The sequence below is a fragment of the Canis lupus genome, chromosome 1 (assembly GCF_048164855.1).
Source record: "Canis lupus baileyi chromosome 1, mCanLup2.hap1, whole genome shotgun sequence".
Classification (NCBI taxonomy): Eukaryota; Metazoa; Chordata; class Mammalia; order Carnivora; family Canidae; genus Canis; species Canis lupus.
The window spans coordinates 22,340,911-22,355,171 of NC_132838.1; the positions used below are offsets into that span (position 1 = coordinate 22,340,911).

Genomic DNA, 14,261 nt, shown 5'->3' on the forward strand with positions numbered 1-14,261 from the left:
GAAGGTTTGGTAAAACAGGTGAGAGAAGGCGGAGAGCGGGCATAGATGGAGACCACTCAATAAGAATTGCCTGGCTTCTTTCATCAGGGAACTCAAGAGGCAACGTAGCCCAATGAGAGAACAGGTGCTAAGATGGAAGTTTCTGTTTGGTAAACATTGTTGTTAAATATAATGCACACAGAACAAAATGTAGTGATTTTGAACGCACTGCTTGATGAAGCTTTACAAGGTAATTATGTCTGTGAATCCACGATGCAGATCAAGAATATTACCAGCCTCCCTTCTGCTGCCCGACCCTCAACATCCCTCAAAAGGAACCATTATCACAACTTTCATCTCCATAGAATCATTTAGCCTAGTTTCGAACGTCCTCTAAATGGAATCATGTTTTATGTAGTCTTTTGTCTATGGCTTTTTTAGCTATTGATGAGGTTCATCCATCTTGTGTGTGGTAGTATTTCATTTTTTTCACTGCTGCATTGTATGATTCCACTGCAGTTCTGATATCTTTCGTCGATGGACATCTGTGTTGTTTCCAGTTTGACTATCACAAATAATGCTGCTATGGGGACTCCGGGCGCACATATGTATTCGTGTCAGAAGAGCATATACCTAGGTGAGGAACTGCTGCATCATAGGGTTTGTATGTTTTTAACTTCAGATACTGCCCAACTGTTTCTTACCAAAAATGTACAAATGTTCCAACTGGTTCATAATGGAGTTGATATTTGATGTTATTTATCAGTTCCCTTTCCTTTTTTATTGTTAGCTATGTTAGTGGGTGTAGAATCGGATCTTATTATGATTTTAATTAGCATTCCCCTGGTGACTAATGATGCTGAGACTGTTTTAGTATTTTAATTGACCATTTGATATTCTTTTTTTGAAGTGCCTATTCAAGTCTTTGACACAGTTTTAATGGGATCATCTTATTTTATCTTACTGACCTGTTAAATCTCCTAATATGTATTGAAGATATGAGTTATTTGTAAGATTTATGCATTCCAAGTATCCTTTCCACTCTATGGTCTGCTTTTTTAGTCTTCCTCTGAATCTTTTGATGAATAGAAGCTCTTAAGTTTAAGGAAATCTAATTTTCTATTTTTTTCCATTATGGTTAGTGAATTTTTATGCCCTTTTTAATGTATAGTTTTTCCTTATCTAAATGTCAAACAAGTATTTTCTTATGTTTTCTTCTAGACACTTTATTGTTTTACCTTATCCATCTGAAATTGTATGAATGTGCATTGGATGACATAGAGTTAAAATCCCCTCCCCACCCCACCTATGTATATTGATCTGATCCATCATCACTTAATGAAAAGATCATTTTCCTCTTTCTATTATAGTGGCATCATTGTCATGAATTAGGTGACAGATATGTGTTGGTCTGTTCTGGTCTCTCTATTTTGTTCCATGGGTCTCTTTATTAATGCTTGTGACAAAATACACAAAATAATATTTGTAGTTTTATAATAAGCATCGATATATAGTATTGTAATTATGTGACTTTGTTCTTGACAATTGCTTTTGGTCTTCATGGCCATTGGTATTTTCATATATTTTTAGAGTCAATGACCATACTTACTGACACACACACACACAGAACAGAGATCTTGCTGCTATATTGATTTGGGTTTTGATCTATCTATAAATCAATTTGGAAAAATTGATGTCTTTATAATACTGAGTATTGCAATCCATGAATATGGTATATCCCTCCATTTATTTGGATCTTTTAAGTTTATTTCAGTACTTTTTAAAAAAGATTGTATTTATTTATTCATGAGAGACACATAGAGAGAGAGAGGCAGAGACACAGACAGAGGGAGAAGCAGGCTCCATGCAGGGAGCTGGATGTGGGACTTGATCCCAGGACTCCAGGATCACTCCCTGAGCTGAAAGCAGATGCTTAACTGCTGATCCACCCACGCGTCCTTATTTCAGTACTTTTTATAATTGTTTCAATAGATGTCTTATACATTTTTCATTAGATATTTCTAGATATGTAAGAGATTTTATTCCTGTAAATACTATTATTTTTAAATGAAACACTTATGGGGATCCCTGGGTGGCTCAGCAGTTTAGCCCAGCCTTCTACCCACAGAGTCCCAGGATAGAGTCCCACATCAGGCTCCCTGCATGGAGCCTGCTTCTCCCTCTGCCTGTCTCTGCCTCTGTGTGTGTGTGTGTCTCTCATGAATAAATAAATAAAATCTTAAAAAAAAATGGAACACTTAAAGTATTTGTTGCCAGTATATAGAAATGTAATTTATTTTCATAAATAGATCTTTTATAGAGAGATCCTGATAAGGACATGTATTAATTCTAGCAGTTGATCTGTAAAATCTTTTGGATTTTCTCACACACAATCATTTCATCTCCAAATAATGAGAACTTTCTTTCCTTTTAAATATTCATATTTTACTTTTTCTATTCTTCTACCTCTCACCCTCTCTTCTTCTCTCCCTTTCTCCCTCCCTGTTCTTTTGTTGTTTTTGTTTTCTTATTGCAGTGGCTCAATCTTTCAATATAATGCTGGATGGATTTGGTGATAGTTGGCATCCTTTCTTTTTCTGGTCTCAATAGTTCAAGGCCAGCCTCACCATTTCTAGTAATCCTTTAAATATTTCTAATTCTCTATTCTTTCTGTGATCTTTTTGCATCTCCAATTTCAGTTTTGTTAAAGTTTTCTACTATGTCTTATATTTCTCTTCCTCTCTATTTTGTATATTTCATCCTTTCCATCTCTGTGCTTCAATTTGATCTATTTTCTAGCTAATTAATTCCTTCTTCTCTGTCTACTCTGATGTTAAATCCATCTACCAAATCCTTAATTCATTATTTTATTTTTCAGTTTTAGGATTTCCATTGATTTTTAAAATATATTTTAATTCTTGAGTGAAATTTCCATCCTTTCATTTATTTTCTTTAGCATACAGACCATAATTATTTCAATGTCTATGTATAAGTCTAATATCACTGTGAGTTTCCTTTTGTCTATTTTTTTCCCCTCACATTTTGCTCATTTGGTGTTTCCTGGTACTCCAGCTGATATTTTGACCAAATGCCAAAAGTGAGCATGAAAATTTGTAGAGGAAAAAAAAAAAAAAAAGAAAATTTGTAGAGGATCTGGGTGATAGTATTCATTACAGAAAGGATTTTTTTTTTTTCCTGGCAGGTAGACTTTAGGTAGTCACCTTGATCCAATCAAAATGTGTCTACTGCAGACTTTCCCTATTCCTTGAGGTTGGCTCTTCAGTGGTTCAGCTGAAAAGTTAGGGCTATTTTTGGTGTTTGCTCCTTTTTGGCATATTCTTTATTCCAATTTTGTTTCCCCAGAACTGTGATGCCAGGAGATATATACTTAGTTCTTTATTCTTTAGCCTTGTGGCAGCTATGTTTTGTTTGGTTTTTAGTATGTTGTGCCAAATACATTCTTAGCCATGAGTTGGAAGATGTCTCAGGGGAAATTGTGCCCAGTATGTAAAGCTTGCTTCCCTGGAGTTCTCTATTCTCCAGAGTTTGGCCCTTTAAGCCCTGGCTGCCTCAATAATCCTGAGTTTCAGTTTTTGCCTTCTCAGCCCAGTAAAATTACCAGTAAACCTTAGCTTCTATGCTCTGCTGTGATATTGGATAAGTCCTGAGGAGTAAAAATAACAGCATTTTTTTAAACCTGTGTGTGTGTGTGTGTGTGTGTGTGTGTGTATGTGGTAAGAATACTTAATATTTACTCTTTTGGTAAATTTAAAGTGTGTGATACAATATTATTTATAGTCACATAACCTATTCATCTTTAAAACTGAAGGAACTTTTTGACACCATAACCCCTGAAAACAAACATTTTACTCTCTAAAATAACATCTTTTGGACTTGTCTCAACATCTGGATATCTTGGTTGCTCTCCAATGCCTTCATTTAGCTGGTTTGAATTTCACTCAGGTTTTATAATTGTTATGACAGGAGATTTTGTATGATACCGGGTATTCTATCATAGCCAAAGTAGAAGATTGAGATAAATATTTGTCTTTTCCCCTGATTGGCTTTGATACTGGGCAACTTAGTAAGTTTTATGAACCTGAGTTCACTCATTTCAAAATGGATTCAATACAAACTACCTTAATGTAAGATGGAATAAGTAAGATATGCACATAGAGTTAACACAGTTCTTGGCATTTAATAAACCAAATATTTTCATTTTTTTCTAATGATAACTTTAATACAAATAATCAGCTGCTTTACACACTTGTTCCAGACAGGGTTGAAAGAATGTTCAAGGTGTTAGGTACAGTATAAAGAATGCCCAGGGGCATATATATAATATGTTAATACTGCTCAGGCAAGTAGAGATTCAAGGTAGACTAAAAGACAGTACAATTATAGGAAAAGCACAGTTATAAGGAGGCAGTGGTTGGGAGTCTTAGCAGATAGGTAGGTGGGCTGTCTACATTAAAAAGTCAATTATCCAAGCTTGTCTGCTGGCCACAGGGGATGGTAAAAGGTCAGAACACAGGCAGGGCTCTTATTTCTAGGGCTGGCATGGACAAAGTAGGCCACACACACGTAATGTGTAAATAGACAGGATATAGAATGTTTAAGAAAAAAAAAAACACTCAAGCCCATTATTTTCAATAGCCAAATTATGGAAATAGCCCAAGTCTGCATCAAATGATGAATGGATAAGGAAGATATGGTGTATATACACAATGGAATATTATTCAACCATAAAAAAGAATGAAATTGGGACACCTGGGTGGCTCAGCAGTTGAGTGTCTGCCTTTGGCTCTGGGCATGGTCCCAGGGTCCGGTGATCAAGTCTTACATCGGGCTCCCTGCATGGAACCCACTCCTCCCTCTGCCTATCTCTCTCTCTCTCTCTCTCTCATGATTAAAATCTTTAACAAAAAAAGAATGAAATCTTGTCATTTTCAATGATATGGATGGAGGTAGGGAATCCTATGCTAAGTGAAATAAGTCAGTCAGAGAAAGGCAAATACTATATGATTTTGCTCATATGTGGAATTTAAGAAGCAAAACAGATAAGCAAAGGGGGAAAAAAAAGAGAGAGTGAGAGATCAAATCAAGAAACAGACTCTTAACCATAGAGAAGAAACTGATGGTCACCAGAAAAGCTGTGTGGGAGGATGGGTTAAGTAGATGATGGAGATTAAGAAGTACATTTGCTGTGATGAACACTGGGTGTTGCATGGAAGTGTCGAATCACTATACTGTACACCTGAAACTAATATTACACTGTTTGTTAACTAACTGAAATTTATATAAAAGCTTAAAAAAATAAAGGGAAAAAATAGGTTCACACCTTTATTAAAAGTAACCAGATGGAGAGACAGCCTTGTGATTAGGGCAGAGGCCAATTACAGGATTCTAGCTCATGTTTAATTGGATTTTGACAACTAACCATGATGGTAAGCCCAAGCATATGGGGTCAGAACTTCCTCTAAGCCTCAGGCTCAAAGCCAAGATTGGGAACTGGTAAGGGACTGAACTTGTAAGGAGAATTGTGTATCCTAAACAATGGAAAGATAAAGGGTACAGAAACTGGAAGAACAAGGCAGGATCAACCGGTCAAAGAGTCACAGAAGTAATGCTGCCTTCAGTCCCCTACTTTTATGCCATGGTTCCATGTCTATAGAAAAGTGTAGTAAATGGCAGGGACTATTTATTGGCTCTCTGGCTAGCTTTATATCCCTTCTTGAGTATGGAGGATCATGATCCCAGGGCGTTAATCATAGAAGAAAACCAGAAGCCTCACGTGAACACTACATTAAGAGAGGCATACTAAGTAAGTCTTCATGGGGATAATCTACTCCCTTCGGGTCTGTTACCATTGAACATAAATAATAGAGCTTGTTGTTTGTTCTGTTATTTTTGGGTCATGATCATGTTGAATCAATCAACACAGATTCAATGAAACCTACTACATGCTAGACTCTGCATTTAGACATTCTTTGGCCAAACCCCAGGTACTCCATTTTTAAGCCAGATGAGCCTCACCTGGCTCTTTGTACTCGTTTCCTAATATGTAAAATGATCATAATCATAGTACTTATTTTACAGGGTTGTTGTGAAAAGCAAATGAGATGCAGAGGGCTTAGCACCTTCTCTAAAGCATAATAAACGTTCCTTATATGTTTGAGTCATCTATTGTGAAACAATAAGTCACAAAAACAAACAACATTTATTATGGCACAGTTTCTGTGGGTCAGGATTTCAGAAGCAGCTTAGCCAATGGTTCTTGTTGGGGTCTCCTACGAAGCTTCAGTCAAGGTGTTGTCTAGAGGTGCAGTCATCTCTAGGCTCAACTTGAAGGATCTGCTTCCGAGCTCACTCCCATGGCTGTTGGCAGTGTTCTCCTCAGTGCGGCCTTATGGCATGGCAGCTGGATTCCCATACAGCAACACAAGCCAGGAGAGTGAGAAAGAGCACACCTAGGACAGAAGGCAGAGTCCTTAGGACATGACATCCTATCACTTCTGTTGTAAACTGTTCATTTGAAGTGAGTCACAAAGTCCAGCCCACACTCAGCAGAAGAAAGCATACCCACTATAGATGTCACTTCAATCTCATCAGGGCAAGGCTGACATGCAATGTGCAAAGCAGAAGCCTGTGTCACTGTCAGATAGTTTCTCTCAGTTCCAACTTCCTGACTGAGCATAAGGGACCCCAGTAGTCTGGAGGCATGAGGAGATGGCCCACGGCTGCTGAAGATACTGTGCGTGTCGTTGGTCTTGTCAGTCCTGGGAAGCTGAATATCTCCCTGTATGACAGCCATTCTCTACCAGGGACTTATGCTGGGACCCACGGGTGGTGGTTAGTTGCAAGGGCTCTAGATCCGTGCTGATCATATTCAAACTCTCCACCACTCACCAGCCAGGAAACCTTGGAGGAATTACCTAACCTTGCTGCATCTCAGTTTCCTTAAATGAAAATGGGAAGAAAAATAGTAAGTGCTTGTAGTTGAGAGAATTAAACAAGACAATCATGTAAAGTACTTCAGAATAGTGCCCGCCCCACAGAAAGTACTCAGTAAATGCTAGCTATTAGTATTTCTATAAACATAAAGGAAGAAATTGCATTATCAGTTTATCTACTTCCCTTTGTGGGCATGTTAAAAAACTTGCAATATCCAGGTACTTAGACTAACCTTAGAGTCACACAGGCTCCATCTTTCTACAGGGAGAAATCGGAGTTACTGCCCAGGCATCTTTGAGCGGAGTGCTACTGCCTTGAACTTTCTGGGGTTAGGCAGCCCTAAGGAAATCTATTTTCCATATATTAAAAGTGCCTGCAACATACTAGCCACTCAAAAAATACCAATTACCTTCTCATCTCTCCCTTTACTCCTATTTACAATGAACTAGAAGTGAAAAGATATCTCTCTATAAAATGTAATTGGCAATAGAAAGGCGTACCTGCTGAGTGAGTGGTTCAGGTGGTACGAGTTATGGGATCCCAGAGGAGGAAGTGATTTGGTGAGGTACTCAGGAAATGGATGGGTAATTATCAAGGGAATTTAGATTCTACAACCCACCAGAAAAGATAGTTTAGGGTGAGCGTGCATTTTCTTTCAATTACCTGACAACCCAAGGTGAAATCAGGCTGTTTGAAATGTTCTGGTATTAGCAGCTCTGCCCTCATATTTCTTCATATATCCTTAACCAGTTGGGTTTTCTTTTAGTGAAAATGGTGTTAACTAAATCAATTTTCTTCTAAGGCTGGTGATCAGTATCATTTACATCTTTACAGAGTTTTCAGCTCCTCAGAGGCAAGTTTTTTTTTTTTTAATATTTATGTATTTATTTGCAAGAGACAGAGAGAGGAAGCACAGGGAGGAGAGGGGTAGAGGGTGAGGCTCGATCCCAGGACCCTGAGATCATGACCTGAGCTGAAGGCAGCTGCTTAACCAACTGAGCCACCTAGGCGAGCCAGAGGCAAGTTATTGACAAATAAAAGGAAGTTTGCCCTTTTAATGATCATGTGAATTAACCAGAAAGAGAAATTCATTGAGGTGGTAATTGCTAGTCAATTTGAGCCCTCCTTATTATACATGCATTAGAAACACTTCCGTTAAGGGGCACCTTGATGGCTCAGTGGGTTATAAGCATTTGCCTTTGGCTCAGGTCATGGTCTCAGGGTCCTGGGATGGATCCCCGTATGTATCCAACTCTCTGCTCAGCAGGGAGTCTGCTTCTCCTTCTCTCTGTCCTTCCCCTCATTCATTCTATCTCTCTCTCATAAATAAATAAATAAAATCTTTAAAAAAAAGAAATACTTCTTTTAAAATAGGTTACCTGCTCTACTAGATGTGAGAATAGTCGAATGTGGAAGTATGTATATTTTACAATTATGACCCTTAAATGAATTGGCATCATTAGAACATTAATATTTCCTCTTAATTTATTAAGCATTGAATGAAAGAAATTTAGAAACTGGGGTAGAATTTTCTCGTTTTGGGAAAAAAACTTGGCAGAGTGTAAAAGGATAGATTTTCAATTCAGAACTAAGAAATTTGAAATGGAGCAAACTAATTGAAGGTTCCCAGCTCAACAATTAAGACTATTAACTAGATAAAATATTTATAAATTAGATACTGAGGATGGAACGTATGGCGTGAGGACTATAGTTAACATTGCTACGTGGTGTATCTGAAAATTGCTGAGAGTAGATACTAAAAAGTTATCGCATAGAAATACATGAATGTTGAGTCCTTATGGTGTATAGTTTAAACTTACATGGTGCCGCATGTTAATTATACTTTCCTAAAACTGAAAAAATTAGACAACTTACTTATAATTTGTAATGCCCTGTGGGATTCAGAATATCTGTTGGGAGCTGTTTTTGGTGTTGACTTTTAACTGGATTGTTGTATCTTCAAGGAAGTACAAAAACTACTAATTATCTAGTATTTCTAATTTATTTTGTAAAACTGTTCCATAGAAAATACTTATTAACCACAAAACATAATAAGAAGAGATATGATTTCCTTTCTTTTTTATAGCAATTGTGATTGTAATCCGAGTAGTTTTCCGAAACTACTTTCTATGGCTGAAACATGAGTCAGTTTGGAATTTAGGGCAATGCTCTCTACTGCAATGGACATTCACATTTTTTCCTGATAGATAATGAGCAAATTTTGGTAGCAATCAATAATCTAAACCTAAAACAAATTACTTACACCTAATCAAAAAAAGGTTTATTCTTTTGCAAGGTCCATTTTATAACTACAACGTATCACAGTAAACAGATTTGCAATAGCATTCTTCTCTTCTCCTCTCCAAACTGTCTTGATTTTATATGATGAGGCAAAAACACTCAAATTAAGAATGATGTATCCATTGATCTCTGAGTAGCTTTCTTCTAGACTCTGCCAATAAGAGATTATTATTTAGTATAAATTTCTCATCAAATTTTATTTTAAATTGCAAGGAAGATTATTATTTCACGAGAAAGACTAAGGAAATTCATCTCTTCTCTGGCTTTTGTATTTTGATTTAAAGCACCACGGTTCTCCCAGGCTTATAAAACATTGACTTACTGTATGAGGTTACTATTGCTACCAAATAAATCACCACAAACTTAGTGGTGGCTTAAAACAACACCTGTTATTATCTGTGTCCATGGATCAGAAGTCTGGGCACAGTGTGCCTCAACTGGTCTTACTCTGTGGATGGTCTCAGGAAGCCACAAACCAAGATTCTGATGGAGTTGAGTTCATGATTAGAGTCTGAGGCAGAACCTGCTTTGGAGCTCATCCAGGATGTCAGGATTTCATTCTCATGCTTTCCATGTGGCCCGTCCAGCTCTAAGCCCGCAACAGCAAGTTGAGCCCTGCTCACGCTTCACATATCTCTGACTTCTGCCTCTGCCATGTCTTGCTGCCTTTAAGGGCTGATATGATTATTTGGGCCCCAACTGGATAATCCAGGATAGTCTCTCTATTGTATGGTCTATTGTATGGTCAATTGGTGGCAAGCATGGGGTTCTAAAAACAAATTCTCAGGATATATTTTTGAGTGAATGTGTTTATTCTTGAACCAATCGCTGCCTAGTGGGATGGAATATGCTGCAAGCTTACACCGATCAAGGCCAACTCTTGGGGCTGGAGTAAATCAATTCAGCCTAAACCACCTGGTGGAAAATCCAGGGTCCTGTAGAGGAAAGCAGAGGCTGGCTTGGCAATTAACAAGTATCTTCTAACAAATTGCAAATAACTATGAAAAAAGAAAAAGGAAAAAAGTGTACTACCCTACCATCCTAGCATCACCACTATTAATATTTAGGTTTGTTTACTCTTTGGTTTATGTCTTTTCCCCTTAGATAAGTGTTTTATTTAGCATATTTGTAAAAATAGTATATTTATAATTTCATGTCATACCTTTTCATTAGATATTATTTCATATCCTTGATAAACTCTAATAACTGGAATAATGGTATTCCATTGAGTAGAACATACCATATTTACTTAACCAATCTTCTACTATTGAACACTATTGAACGTTTAATTGACTCCTTATTATTGTTTGCTTCGTTTATTTGTTTTGGTTTATTGCTTTGCTATTATGTATGCTAAAGGAAATCGTTATGTATGCTATTCCAAAATTTCATCTAAACAAGCCTAAAAAATGATTTAGTCTTAATGCCTATATTTATCCCAATATATCAACAAGATAAGAGATGGAATTTACATATGGTAAGTACCTGACTCTCCTATTGACTTCAATACCTTTTTCTATGTGCTAATTTATTTAGGCAATCAAATTAAATACTTCATGTCCATGCATGAGAACATACTGTAGCCTTCCCTAAAAACATAGAGATATGGGAAATTAGGATACCTTCTTTGGATTAAACTAGTGAAATTTCTAGGCACCAATGTATGCCAAGTACAGTTATAAGCACTAAGTGATAAAGCAGACATAGTCCCTGCTCTCATGGGTGGATATGATTAATCATCCATGGAATTAATTAAAGAGATTACTTACTGATGATTGAGTCTAGCATTTGGGAAAACCCTAAGCTTCAATCAAGACAACTTGGTTATCATTTTAGGGGGTAAGGATATGAATGAATAAGTCAGAGAATGGAAACCTAATTGATAACAGGAATTCCAGTTTGAAGATTGAATATGGGAGGCATAGAATTGAGATACTCAAAGATATAAAAGTGGTCATTGTCCATCCCTTAGCTGTGCAAGGAAGAGCCTCCCTGTGGATTCATGAAATCTGGTCCCTCTGAAAGGGACATCTGTGCTTGCTCATGGGACCATTTCATTTTGTTCTGATTTCAGTCTACTAATTGATATTTCTATAGTAGATTGATCCCCTCTAGTTTGATCACAGCCTGGTTTGGGGTGTATCTTTCAAGCACACCAGCTTCCCAGAGGAGACATAAAAGTTAACCCTGCCAGGGCATCACCTATATCCTGCTAGAGCAGAATCTTGCAATAGGCTGGGTCAGACCATGGGTGTTTGAGACAATTTTTTAAATCACTGTTTCTCAAATCATGGGGCAGGAGCTATGAAGGAGGGGATGAAATTAATGAAGTGGCTTGTGATAAAACATTTATAAAAATATGAAATAGAATAGAGGGGAAAATGTGTTGCTAACAATAAGGCATTATGGGAGTCAGGTGCTAACCTGTCCTGTCAACACACTATCTTTTCCTTTTTATTTGAATTGTAACACTGATCAATTCAGTCAGCTAATTAGTTAATTGAAAAATATCAAACCAGTTTGTGAGTGATTAAAAAATTAATAGGTTATTAATGTTGCAGATTAACTGTGCAATGATATCAACTAGAGTGCTTATTAAAAATGCAGATTTCATGCATCCACTCTTAGACATTCCAATTCAGATATTTATTTTTTTAAAGTTCATTTTATTTTTTTAATTAAAAACATTTTTTCAATGTATTTTTTTAGAAATTTATATTTTATTGGTGTTCAATCTGCCAACATATAGAATAACACCCAGAGCTCATCCCATCAAGTGCCTCCCTCAGTGCCCGTCACCCAGTCACCCCCACCCCCGCCCACCTCCCCTTCCACCACCCCTAGTTCGTTTCCCAGAGTTATGAGTCTCTCATGCTCTGTCTCCTTTTCTGATATTTCCCACTGATTTTTTCTCCTTTCCCCTTTATTCCCTTTCACTATTTTTCATATTCCCCAAATGAATAATTCAGATATTTTGAAGTGAGACCTGGGACTCTATTTAAACTAGAGCCCCAGATGACTTTGGTATAATCAGTCACATAAGTCCTGAGTTTGGGAACCAAGGTTTGGATGACAAACTCAACACAGGGAGGAGCTCTTTTTGTCTACTCATTTGAAGCACTGGGATATTTGTACTGTCAATACTTAGGTGTTTTAGGTATACCAGTAAAGCTAATGGAAGGTAACTTGCGGAGTATATGAAATTTCTCAAATGACGTAGAACAAATACTGTGCTGTGGAAAGAAAAATGGTGTCCCCTCTCTCAAGATAACTCAACAAAAGACTGATTTTTCTTAGGATTCACCATGCTTAGCATTATGTTGCTTTTCATCCTTTATCAACAACAACTTGGGAATTTATCAGAATATGTGAATACATAACGATGAATATCTAGGTTGGGAATAGCTGAAACGCTAAGCTTAGGAATTGATATGGAACAGGCAATCCCATTTATTTAAGATTTTTTTTCCTACTTGTGCAATCAAGTTACCATGGGAACCTAAAGGCTCATTTACCACATATGAATGCACAATGCTATCAGTTTTTAAATGAACACAAAAAACTTGCTAAAGATCCCTTCAGTTTCTTCTACCTTCAGAATGATGTACTTTATAAAAACGAACAAATTATTTAACTGTAGACAGTTTAAATGTAGAATTTTGGTAAAACTCCAAATTGGTAAATTTAATTTTGTAAAATCAAAATTATCTTTGTTCATTTGAATGTTTTCTCTAATAATCTAGATGTTGATGTATATAATCCTTCAAAGAGGGGTGACATTTAAGTATGCAATGATGTAATTAATCTGAATGGACATTGGCAGTAGCTTTGCAGGGCCTTGTGCTCATCTAGGCATTAACCCAGCTTTTGACTGGATTATGGAGAAGTTCTGAGAATGTCGGAAGAGCTAGAATGGCTAGAATGGGAAGGAGAGACAAAGAATTCAAACAGCAGATACTTTCCAACTAGTATAAAAAGTCAGTATTTTAACACATACACATTCAGTGTGTGCTATCTGTCTGATTTCTAGGGCTGCTTCAAAGGGACTTTTGAGCTTTTGATTTCATGTTGAAGTTCAGGCTAGTGAGGTAGCAATTAGATGTTGCTAGGAAGACCGTAGGTGCAATTTAGAATGAGAAAATATAAAAGTGCACAAGATAATCAGGGTGATTTTCCAGTGAACAAAAAAATTGGGTTGCATTGAGCAAAATGATGATTTGCTCATTTAGAACACCACTGATACAGAGTTTCACATATTTACACATAGATAGACAGGAAAATATGCGTAGGCAAATGTTGGAGGAGTCTCAAATGACAATGAATAAGAAAGGTCTCTTTTCTTTTGTTTTCAAACAAATATTTCTAACCTTGTTTTGTCAAAACTCCTTCATTACCAGATAGAGATTGGCAATATTTCAGTCCAACGTTGGTAACTACTAACTCTTTTCTCACCATTACTTCAGTTAGGATAGGCTTGTTGTGCGTGTTCCCAGGAGCTGCCTGTAGAGGTAAAGGGCCAGGCAGGTGGTGTCTTTGTCTTTCTTAGGGGAGGCTATAGCCCATGGCCCAGCAAACATGCAGGTAGGGAGAAGGGAGAAGTCACAATCATCCTTTGTGACTCTGACACAAACGATCAAAATAACTAGAGGGCCCTCCCTTCCTGCTCTCCTGTAGCAGTGAGGAAAGAGATAGTTGTCACAAACTCTGTGCACCCCCAACAGTCAATCCCGCTTCTCCCCTCTAGGACTTTTTATAGTAAGTGGGAGGGAGATATTCTACTAAATTTGATCGGGTAACTGATGAAAAAAATGGGTCTTCCCTAAAATGCAATAAATAAATTATAAGTCATAACAAAGAGATACTATTTCATATCTATCATATTGGCAAAAATTATATATGACCTAGTTTGGGTTATCAGATACATTTGTGCACCCTCATTGCAGTGAAAATTGGTCTAATCTCTTCGGGGGAAATTTTTGGCACTATCTTTTAAAATTAATTTTGAACATACTCAAAACATTTTTGAT

At 37.1% G+C, this 14,261-nt stretch overlaps 1 long non-coding RNA gene across 2 annotated transcripts; it reads right to left on the reverse strand.

Moving 5' to 3' along the window:
• Positions 1-6,180: 6,180 nt before the first annotated feature.
• LOC140613112 (uncharacterized) lies at positions 6,181-13,808 on the reverse strand. Of its 2 annotated transcripts, XR_012014281.1 has the most exons (3): positions 13,602-13,797; positions 6,562-6,938; positions 6,181-6,449 (listed from the first exon to the last, which is right to left on the reverse strand). It is a non-coding gene; the product is annotated as an uncharacterized lncRNA (long non-coding RNA). The 2 variants fall into 2 exon arrangements; XR_012014263.1 differs by having other exon boundaries at positions 6,181-6,938; positions 13,602-13,808.
• Positions 13,809-14,261: the final 453 nt, after the last annotated feature.